Consider the following 12,121-nt stretch of genomic DNA (forward strand, 5'->3'; position numbering starts at 1 on the left):
TGCGAACGCGTTCGCAGGCCACACACACACTCCTTAAATCGAAAATATCAAAGTCCAACTCTCGGAAACTAACCCAGTTCTTTTCTCCATAATAAATAAATTAAGCTAGGCCTAAATTCCTGGGTTCGTTGATTCAGTGTTGCCAATGATCGAAAGTTAAAAATCCCACAGTTACGGTGAAAAACCGCCCAAAAGCCACAGCCCCTATACATTCACGAAAACTCCTCGGAAAACTGGTACAATTTTTTGACCGAATTAAATTAGGTTTTTATTTATTATTCTTTTTTGGAAAAATTATTAATGTCATATGTAAAGAACTAGTTTACTTTATCCTCCTTGCTTATCCATAGGTAGAAACTCTACCATTTCATTCATTATACATTTCTTGGAACTTGGCGCACGTCATGATCACCCCCCCCCCCCCCCCGGTTCTTCCTTGAGGCTCGCGACGCCTTGCGTTCTTTATGGAGGGGGGACTAAGGGTGGGTACAGTGGCTTATGAGAATGAAAAGTAAAAGTTAGGACCGTTATCGAGCCGAACAGGTGGAAGGGGGTACTTTCTTTTTCCTCGGAAAGCAGTATCAATATTTCTTTAGAAAAAATTTCGTGGGTATTTTGAACTGGCGATCGAAAATCTCCCAAAAATGGAAAAATCCCACAAAACCCTTTGATTTGGTTAAGAAAACCCATTATCCCATTTCCAAAAATAACACCCTAAAATCCCACAATATGGGATTTATCCCACGATCTGGCATCACTGCGTTGATTGCGAGCTAACTCAGCGAAGAAAATCGAAAAATTCGCGAATGAGAGCGAAATTGCGCCACGTGGCTACACCAAGGAGAATAAGGCTTTCGCGCTGTATAAAATCATCCTTGGAAAACCTACTTACGGCATGGACTGTAAATTTTAGAGGACGAGTAAAGCGTAGCCTTCCCCTGTAGAATTTTGGTTTCCCCGAGCATCAATCACTTCGAACTAGAGAGAGAGAGTCCGACAAGGTCATTTGTACCACGCATAGAGATAGACCCCCCCCCGCATGTTATCTGGAAATCTGGCCGACCGAATGACACGCGCTTTAGTTTTTTTTATGACCTTGAGCGACTCCCGTCAGCCTGATCGGTGAACGGGGCGTAAAATACCTCGGGAATACCGGTCCTCTAAAATTTACAGTCCGTGCTTACGGCTTGTTGTAGAAAACATAGTTCCCCCCCCCCCCCCTGCATGACCAACGGGGGCGCATTCGGGAAAAAAAGTTTCTCCTCTGGTGAAAACGCTCGTTCTTTCCTTCCTTCTCTTGCGCAGACGCGAGTGATGTCACTGGCTGTCGCTTTCTATTTAGGGCAAAGACTATATAACGCTTCGCTTACTAGACAGGCGTGTTCCTAGGAAAAACCTGTTAACACCTCTGTAGCACTGTAAAAGCTGGGGTAATATTTGGACCCGCGGCTAGAGGCGCCACTAGTAACACAGCTCAAGCTAGGGGAAATTTTGGGCCAGCGTCGAGATGGAGCCACAATCGGTATGCAAGTTGAGCCATAGAACACGCCTGTCTAGTAAGCGAAGCGTTATATAGTCTTTGATTTAGGGGGACCTTTTCCTTTACCGGTATTTATCTGTCACCTCCGTAGTCACGTAGCAGTCGTAAATATTAGACCGTTATTTGGGAAGATTTTCAAAGTTTAATTTTTTAATTAGAATATATTAAACATAGCATACATAAAATATTTAGCTTTGTCTTAAAAATTCTGAGACCTATTTTAATTAGTTTCGACCATTTAAATTAAAAATAAAAACATTTTATGTTGGCAACACCATGTGTACGTTAGATACCGAGCATTACAAATGCTACGATAGTAAAGTAAAATACACACATCTAAACAGCACCAGGCTTTAGCAACGCTTTGCAATAGTTATATTTATTATTAGTTTCAAAATAACTTGACTTCTTAAGCAATATGGCAATATTGACTTGATATACATAATTAATTGTAATTATTTTTAAAACAATATTAATTATCAAATATAAATAAATAATTGTAATTATTTTTAAAACAATTTTAATTATTAAATATAAATAATTAATTGTAATTATTTTTAAAACAATATTAATTATTAAATATAAATAATTAATTGTAATTATTGTTAAAACAATATTAATTATTAAATATAAATAATTAATTGTAATTATTTTTAAAACAATATTAATTATTAAATATAAATAATTAATTGTAATTATTGTTAAAACAATATTAATTATTAAATATAAATAATTAATTGTAATTATTTTTAAAACAATATTAATTATTAAATGTAAATAATTAATTATTAAATATAAATAATTAATTATTAAATATAAATAATTAATTATTAAATATACAAATAAAATACTATTATTTATTAAATATATAATGAAAACACTAATAATTATTAAATATAAAAATAAAACACTATTAATAATTAAATATACAAATAAAACACTAATAATTATGATATTTATAAAAACTTAATTATTAAACATACGAAGGAAGAAGAAACGAAGACTGAAACAGTTCCTTTTTCGAAAAACGTTCTTGGGGCTAACAATAGAGTCAGATGTAGATCAGTGACAATAGTTTGAAAAGGGGCTTTATGCGCCAACCAGGAATTCATACCTCGAAGTATGAATTCCTGGCGCCAACCTAATTGTAAGCGTAGCTTTTTTCTAGGAACCTTGCTGCATGACCACTTGCGTTGCCCTTTAAACTCGTACCCTAGATTCGAATACTGAGAGCTTTCCCATTGACGGTTTTGTTACGAAGCGTTTACCCTTTTTCAGCACGTGATCTCAGAAAAATCGGTCTCCATCGGTTGCGGTAAGGCGCAAACCATGGAGCGAATTTTTTCTGAGTTCCGGCGGGAAGGGGGTAAACGCTATCGGCAACGCGCGAGAGAGTGATTTCGAATCTAGGGTACGAGTTTAAATTATCTTTGGTTATACCTAGTTCGCACGGGGAAATCCGTCTCACCTGGGAGGGTCAAATCACCCCGCAGGGTGAGGTCCGGCAACCGTTCGTACGCCGGGTTTTTTCCCAAAGTTTCTCAGACTTTTGAAAATACAGAAACCGTTCGCACGTTCTTTTTCTCTATCTATTATCATATTCTTTCCATAACAATGTTTCTCTCGGTGACCATACTTCATTGGAATCAGAGCAGATCTTCAGCATTATTATAGAAATTATAAAAATTAACAAGTACAGCTAGTCGTCGCGGACAGTCCCGACAAGTGAGGGGGGAAGCCGGTACTATTTACCGGGGCCCGTGCAGCCTAGGGGCCCGGATTTGAACAATCCAGGTAGACTTCACCCTGGTTTATCTCAGAAAGAATATAGCTACCTACAGTACTAAAGGCTCTCTTTGGGGCCTTGAATTTGTATTTTACCGGGGCCCGGGCCCGCTCTCGGCGGCCCTGGTCGCGGAAGAAATTGGAACTGAACTTGCCATAATCCGTCGATTGTCCGCACGAAGAAAATTCTCCGTATTTGACCCCCTCAGGTGAGTGGAATGACGGAGACGAAATACAAAATCGCATACAGTAACCGTTTTCTGTTTTCCGATGCGCATCGATGCTCATTTTAGGAGTTATTGAACGTACCCATTACCAATATTACCAAAGTTACGTAGTAGCTACATACAAACAAGAAGGCCACGTTATTTGATAAAAACACCAATTGTGAACAGTGGCGCCGCCAGGATTTTTTCCCACGTAGGCACTAAAATTTGGGGCCCCCTCTTGCCAACCAATTTTTAATATATTTACTTTAACCATAAGTAACATAATAAACATAAGTATGACACTACCTATTTACCTAATGCATTTTTTAATAATAGTCTGTTTCACCATTGAAAACGTAAATTATTATGTGACTTAAGACTAATAACTCTCGGCGAATTCCTCTTAGTCTTTGGAAATCAAATCGCCGAGTGATAGAGCCAAGGCCCATTAAAAATTTAAATGCTTTCAAAAATGTGTGAAAATATGTATGCATTATTATATCAGGAGATAAAAATAACTATTATAAACATTAAACATTAGCTAGTTATTTTCGAATTTAAAACATGTGTTTTCGCTGGTATGAACAACCATCTGAAAGACTGAAAGTTTACTACTACTATAACTAACAAAGTTACTTTATCAACTTATATACAGGGTGATTCAACGGTCAGTACAGAAATTTCTGGTGGTTGTAGGGGATGAGAAGTATGCAGGTTTTTGTCGCGTTTCTCTGCGACGAGTTTAAAGAGCGCTAGAGGGCTTCAAAGTTTGAACTACTATCCGCTGGAAGTAGGCTGCTGCAAGCACGCACCCACGAAGCAGGAAAAAAACTATTTTAGGACTTATTACCTACCCATTCGAAACTATCACTAGCCACACGCTTAACTCCACCTCGGCGGGAGGAAAAGTGACAGCCGCGTAAGGCACCCGTTACGTTTTTGCTTACGCGCTTACCCCCTGGTATTATACAATGGGTATTATCCTTTTTAAATGGAGTAAATATAAACCCATAAAATATGTGCATTGGTCAGTGGCGGATTTACCATAAGGCTGAAAAGGCTGGAGCCTAGGGCGGCAGATTTAAGGGGCGGCAAATTTGGGGACCGAATTTTTTTAGCCATTTTACAGAAATCTTTTTGATGTCTGTAAGACGGTTTTCTGATATCTAAATAAGTCTACCTGACATTTTCCGGTTACTTTTCCCTCTTCAATTTCATTGTACATTCAAAGTACCGCAAACTTCTATAAGTTCTATGGTTAAACACCCAGTTCCTTGCCCCCAACCAGTAATCGGCCTCTGCATCTCTGCCCATACTTTGTATGAGTGAGAAGAGACCAAAATTGCGTCAAATATATTTTACACTCTATCCACTACCGGGACTACCCCCCACTCATACAAGTCTGACTACTGGTGAGGGGTGGCGAAATAGGGTACGCAGGGTATGCAACTGTGTTCGGACTCAAGGGTTTTTGGGGGCGCAAAAATTTATAGGACTATTAGGTAAGCAATTTTTTTTAGTTGGCGCAGTGGCGACGTTTGGAAGTTATCTTAATTTTATTTAATAAATATAAAAATTTATCCTGCAAAATCAATCTGATGCACGTTAAAAAATTAAGTTACGGAGTAAAATATAAATAATAAATAAATTTAGTAATAAATATAGATGCATCTGTATTAGTATTATCATAAGTTAATGATACCTCTAAGTACACAAATGGCTATGCTGCCTATGGCGGAAATGCTTGTCCAAATCGACCTACGTATCTCCGTACTGCGTATCAAAGTAGCCTTAACATACACTTGGAACTGCCGAAGCTTACGTTTCTTTAATCCTGTTTGGTGCAAGGCTAGCTTGAACTTCCCCAAAAGAGGTAAATTTCGATATTCCCTTAGAAAATTCGTTCCCCCCGCAGAGGCAGAAAAACGTTTTTTTTGCTATTGGTTTATAGCATGTGACTGAAATTATAACGAATGAACTCTCTCCCTCTCCCTCTCCCCCTCCACACCGCTAAGGCACCCCCACTAAGGTACGACTAGTAAAAGTAGCCCCTCCCAATATAGTTTCATTCTCGACCGCACAGCGGCGCTGGGTCAGAGATATTTTTCAAATCTTTCATTTTTGCGGGAATCGGAGGGACAAGATTTGACATCACATTTTCTGGACAAAGATTCCTCCTTGAAAGGGCTTATTTGTGTACTTAGAGGTATCATTAACTTATGGTATTATCCAAAATTCCAAATACGAATTTTGTTTTCCTGAGTCCGGCGGCAACTAACGTAGTAATAACTGTGCTCCTCCATCGATCGTGTGTAGTTTTTACCTCTCCGAGGGTACAAAGTCCCCTAGGAGGGGTTATACAATCACCGTGTCTGTCCGTCTGTCTGTGTGTCTGTCTGTCCTGCGAACGCGTTCGCATTATTCGTGCGTACGCAATTTCTCGAAGGGTTGGCAAAACCACCACGTGACGGTGAGCGTTAACGGATACATTTGCGGTTTGGTTTGGATGGTGTTTTTTCGCTCACCGTCGTGACGGTTTGGTGTATTACGTTTTGGTAATGTTTATGCGTAGGTTGTGAATGTTGAGTTCGTGTTATGACGGTTGTGAGTGTTGAGTTTGTCGTGTTTGTGTTTTAATGGTTGTGCATGTTGAGTTCGTGTTATGATGGTTGTGTATGTTAAGTATGTTGTGTTTGTATGGGCAGGATTTCCACCAATTGTTCACGGTATTCGTCTTAGTATCAATTTGCGAATTATAGGCGCCGGCCGGGAATCGAACCCGGGTCTGTTCTAAAAAACAGCTTTGGCGAATGTCATTTACAAAGTTATAACGTTAGGTACTATAATTTATTCTACATCATTTTAAATATTTATAAATTATATTAATCTTATATTTAATGAAATATTTATAAATTATATTAAGCTTATATTTAATTAAATATTTATAAATTATATTAATCTTATATTTAATTAAATATTTATAAATTATATTAATATTATATTTAATTAAATATCTGAATATTTTAATTTATTTGACCGTGTTCAGGAATTGAACTCGGGTCGCATAGTTACAATGCAGATACTTTACCGCCGAGCCATTGACTTCCTTTAGGAAAATAAAAAGTAAAGAAACCATTATGAAAAGGCGGGTTTTTTACCTTTTAATAACGCTTAGAAAAAGGATAATTATTCAAAACTTCCGCGGAAACTATATTAAAGTAATAATATAGCGCCACCGTGTGGAGAATTATCAATCAAACCGGGTAAAAAATATAACCTCTTCAATTTTTAGAACTTTAGTCAAACCTCGGCGGGTTAAAAAACACAAAATAAACGTATATAAGGCCGTTGCGGTCAATTTACACGATTTGGTCTTTCTTAGTTCTTGGCTGTCAGACGAACTACTACAGGACGGGGTCCTGGTGTCGGTCAAAAGTTATGAGGTAACTTTGCGGTTTTAATTAGTATGTTCGGTCTTCGGTCAAGAAAAGAGTTAAATTGTGTTTCGCGTTTGGAACGTGAGTGAATGGACTTAAGTGTATGAACAGTGGGTGTTTAAGACTGAAAGTGTTAAAGTAATTGTGAACTAACTCAAGTCAGCTGTAAGATAAAATTGATTGTTATTATTTTTTGTATTGGAATAACCTAATTATACCCTAGAAATTATCAACTCAACCTGTGAGGCTTATTAAGTAGATTGGAAGTAATTAGTAGCGAACAGCTCTCAGCTGTTAATTAAGAGAGTTTATAGTTAGTAAGTTTAACTAAATTCAAAGTACCTCAGTATAATTTAAGTAAATATCATAAGTGTGTGTTTTGGTTTATTTTTCAATCACGATGAACTAAGACAAATCTAGTCTTAGACACTTGAGTACCAGTTCTGTACAATTACGTAGGAGGGATATATATTGTTGGGTTATTGATGAAAGTTAAATCTAGAACGTTCCATAGACTGTTCTGAATAAAAATAAACATTTATAATTTTGCATAATTCTGGTTGCCATTTTATTTTCTAATCACTCGCCCACAACATTAGAGTTCTGGCAATCCCTAATCAAATAAATTTTCAATTTAACGGCGACGGGAAATTATTCTCGTAAATTTATCGCGCGGCCTTAGGGAATATTCTTTTAACAAAATTTCGATAAACTATCGTTTAATTAAAATCGGCCCGATTCCGTTAAAATTATAAACTAAAAAGCGAACGGTCGTTATAATACTCTCTTTAGATATTTTTTCATTAAAATTTGCTTTGTATTATATTCAACTGATAAACTTGTACTGTAAAAAGGGTTTAATTCAATTGTGCATTGTTATAGTACGTCTAACTCACTGCTGTAACTACTTAACTTATGATATTCTGAATAAATTAAAATTGGTCGTTTCGTCTCAATTATTTTAATTATAATTAAAATTCTATACCGGGCGGGATAGAACTGGGATAAAATTTTTAACAAATAACACTAAATTTCGGAGATATATCTTTAAGGGTTATCTCGAGAAATTAATACCACTAGGGACAATTCTTCCGAGGAGAGGTATATTTTGGCTTGCCAACTTGTTAGATTAAAGAACTCCGGAGTCAAAGGGACACAGATTATACGGATAGTTGGACACCGTGTAGATTACTCATTTGTCACTGACGTTTAAATTTGTACGTTTTTATTTTCTGTATTTTTTATTACTGCATTAATTTTTTGATACATATGGGTATTTTTTTATTGTTAACCAAGTTTATTTAATATTCATCCTGAATTAACCTTCGAAATAAAAAAAATACATAAGTAAAACTAAACCTTTATTGTTTCCCTCAAACTTCCATATTTTATATGATGTAGTAGGGTGCACGACCACACAAGAAGACAAAAATTTGTTTAGGTAATACTTATATACCGTTATATATTATATTTTAATTCCCACTAATTCTAAGTTCTCGCCTCGCAGCAAGAGGGGCTTGGTCCGATCCCAGCTTGTGGCACCTAGGAGCAACAAACACAAGGAGAACGCAGCTAGCCTTTAAACACGCTAACGAAGGGTTGTGTGCGTATTTCATTGGACGAGCGTCACGAGCCTTTACGCTGAACGTGTCACGGGCGGGGAAGACAATTTCCGAATTTTATCCTTCCGACGGCAGCAGGCGCTAAAGCGTCTAGCCAATGAAAATTGTACCCAAGAAAATCCACGACTTTAGACGGGTTGCGTTCTCCTTGTGTGGGGTGTTGTGTTTGTTGCTCCTAGGTGGCACTGGGTGAAAACTACTCCTTCTGCGTAGAGTTCGAAAGTTCTCTCCCCACTGTTTATATATATATATATATATATATATATATATATATATATATATATATATATATATATATATATATATATATATATACAGTGGGGCGAGAACTTATATATATATATATATAATTAAAGTAAAAAATAATATAGGCACTAACAATTGTAAAAGTAAGGGCGGCAAAATGTGAACAGCCTACTCTTGGGAAATGTGTAAATCCACCACTGGCATTGGTTGATAGTCACAAGTTTGAAATTTTTCAGCAATTTCTCTATTAATTCGGCTACGGACAATTTACCAATATGAAAAAATAGAGCCCCCTTTTTTAATAAATTTGGGGCCCCCTCTAGTTTTCCACGTAGGCACGTGCCTACTCTTGCCTATTGCTGGCGGCGCCACTGATTGTAAATTAATTTTTGGCAAATTGGTTGGATTTGATATTAAGGCAGGAGTTCTCTAAATGAATAAAGTCAAATAGTCAGAGCTAGAGTGATATGACTATTATAATAAGGTTTTATACAGTGCATTTAAAAATAAATGTTTTCTTATACCAAATCACTTAAAGGGCAACGCAAGTGAGCTGGCATTTGTGTGAATATGTATGCAAAGTGCGAAATTTACGGTAAACTGCCAGTACTTAGGGGGGTGTAGGAGGTGAAAAAGCACGTTATCTTTTCTTTATTTTACCACAGAGCTTGCGTTACCCTTTAACAGCCTCATCATACGCAGTTTTTAAGAGCCTCGGCTCGCCACTATTTGCAAGGCAGATTGACCTAGGCTTTAATGTTTTCGAAGCGCACCAATGAAAGAAACCATTGAAACGGAGATATATTATTCAAAATGGCTCCTAATGTTCATTATTTATACATATTTAAAAAAATAATAAACTTCCCAGGTAGCAAAAGCACGTGTATTTATAGTGGAATTTTCGTAATTTTCGTGGATAATACGTGTTTGAAAATTACACACGTGTAGAACACGTGGAATTTAGGGTTAATAGCTCACGAAACACAGTTCGTGTAATTTAACACGTGATCTCCTGGTGTCTTAAAGGCTTTTATCTCACGATGTTTTTTTGGTGTGAATTTACACGTGGCCTGAAGGTGTTTTTTAAATGTTTAGTTACACGAAAATCGGTTCGTGTAATTTCACACGTGATATCCGCGTGTTTTAAAGGTTTTTAACTCACGATGGTTTTTTATGTTAATTTACACGTGCCCTGAAGGTGTTTTTAAATGTTCAATTACACGAAAATCAGTTCGTGTAATTTCACACGTGATCTCCGCGTGTTTTTAAGGTTTTTAACTCACGATGGTTTTTTGATGTTAATTTACACGTGCCCTGAAGGTGTTTTTAAATGTTCAATTACACGAAAATCAGTTCGTGTAATTTCACACGTGATCTCCGCGTGTTTTAAAGGTTTTTAACTCACGATGGTTTTTTGATGTTAATTTACACGTGCCATGAAGGTGTTTTTAAATGTTCAATTACACGAAAATCAGTTCGTGTAATTTCACACGTGATCTCCGCGTGTTTTAAAGGTTTTTAACTCACGATGGTTTTTTGATGTTAATTTACACGTGCCCTGAAGGTGTTTTTACATGTTCAATTACACGAAAATCAGTTCGTGTAATTTCACACGTGATCTCCGCGTGTTTTAAAGGTTTTTAACTCACGATGGTTTTTTGATGTTAATTTACACGTGCCCTGAAGGTGTTTTTACATGTTCAATTACACGAAAATCAGTTCGTGTAATTTCACACGTGATCACCGCGTGTTTTAAAGGTTTTTTTAACTCACGATGGTTTTTTGGTGTTAATTTACACGTGCCCTGAAGGTGTTTTTTTAATGTTAAATTACACAAAAATCGGTTCGTGTAATTTTACACGGGATCTCCGCTTGTCTTAAAGGTTTTTAACTCATGATGTTTTTTGTGTGGATTTACACGTGCCCTGAAGGTGTTTTTTTAATGTTAAATTACACAAAAATCGGTTCGTGTAATTTTACACGGGATCTCTGCTTGTCTTAAAGGTTTTTAACTCATGATGTTTTTTTTGTGTGGATTTACACGTGGCCTGATGGTGTTTTTTAAATGATCAATTACACGACACAAATTATTTTACTTTTACTTAACCTGCTTTTTAATTATGTAATTAAGCTTTGAAGTGAAGAATATCTAAGCGTATAGGTCGAACATAGATGAAGCTTCTGCTATGTCGTCCGGCACTCATAATCTCAATCAAACCTAAAACGTATGGCTATTTAAAAAAATAACGGTTATCTTTTCGCCACCCTGAAGGATTAAGGACGTAGAAATAGGCCTCTTTTTATTAATTTCTTAACAAAAATCTAAATTATTTGATAATTTATAATAAATAAACCTTTCAAGCTCTTAATAATTTACACTATTCGTCCGACCCGTAAGTGTTTTAGTTTAAACCTTTCTTAGAAGAAACGTTCAACTTGAAATTTACACTTTAAATTCCACAACACTAGATATAACAATCAATTGTAAATATGTATATATGTGTGACCGTGGATATATTTTGTTTGTGATACCGGCGTTGCAGGTTGCTGTGAACAAACTTAACGCATTAGAAGGATTGTGTGTATTCTGACCGTCGTACGTCTTGTTCTTGCCTATACTGTTGGAATCTCTGGCCTAAAAATTTTCACTTTTGATACAAAAATCTTAACGTTGGAATTCGACGGAAGCCCGAGCGTTAAAGATGTCTGCTGAATAGCGACCGCCATGCAATAATTGGTGAAGAATTTCACTATAAGTTGCAATTGACTGCTCACATATAGGGCACTCTGAATGTTTATTAGATATACTGATATCGGCAGATTTCCGAGGACAACCAGAGTTCCTACGTTGTACTGATAAGCCCCAAAAGGGTAAAGCCGGTCTATTATTGGAATCCTTTTGTTCATTTTGCTTTTTTTATAGAAAAATTCATTTCAATAAAAAATTATTTGAAAATATTTTTTAAATGGAAAGTTTATAAATAATATTGGACATCAAATTTATTAATCCTATTTAATATTTAATTTAAGGCGAGTTAAAATTTAAAATAAAAAAAGTTGTGGGTGTTTTTAATTAACAATAACGCAATATTTTCATTTATGAATGTAGGAGAATTACTAGGTTTAAAGAATGGAAGTTCGATGTTCGTTTAATGTTACAACGGTGTTTGAACACGTACAATTAAAGTTATTATACAGGAACAAAGTATGTGTTCGAACACGTGTATTGAATGGTACCCTAAACCTTAATTACCGGTGTTATAACCCGTGGACGATCAATAT

The sequence above is a fragment of the Leiobunum rupestre genome, chromosome 10, assembly GCF_980474605.1.
Source record: "Leiobunum rupestre chromosome 10, qqLeiRupe1.1.hap1, whole genome shotgun sequence".
Taxonomy (NCBI): domain Eukaryota; kingdom Metazoa; phylum Arthropoda; class Arachnida; order Opiliones; family Sclerosomatidae; genus Leiobunum; species Leiobunum rupestre.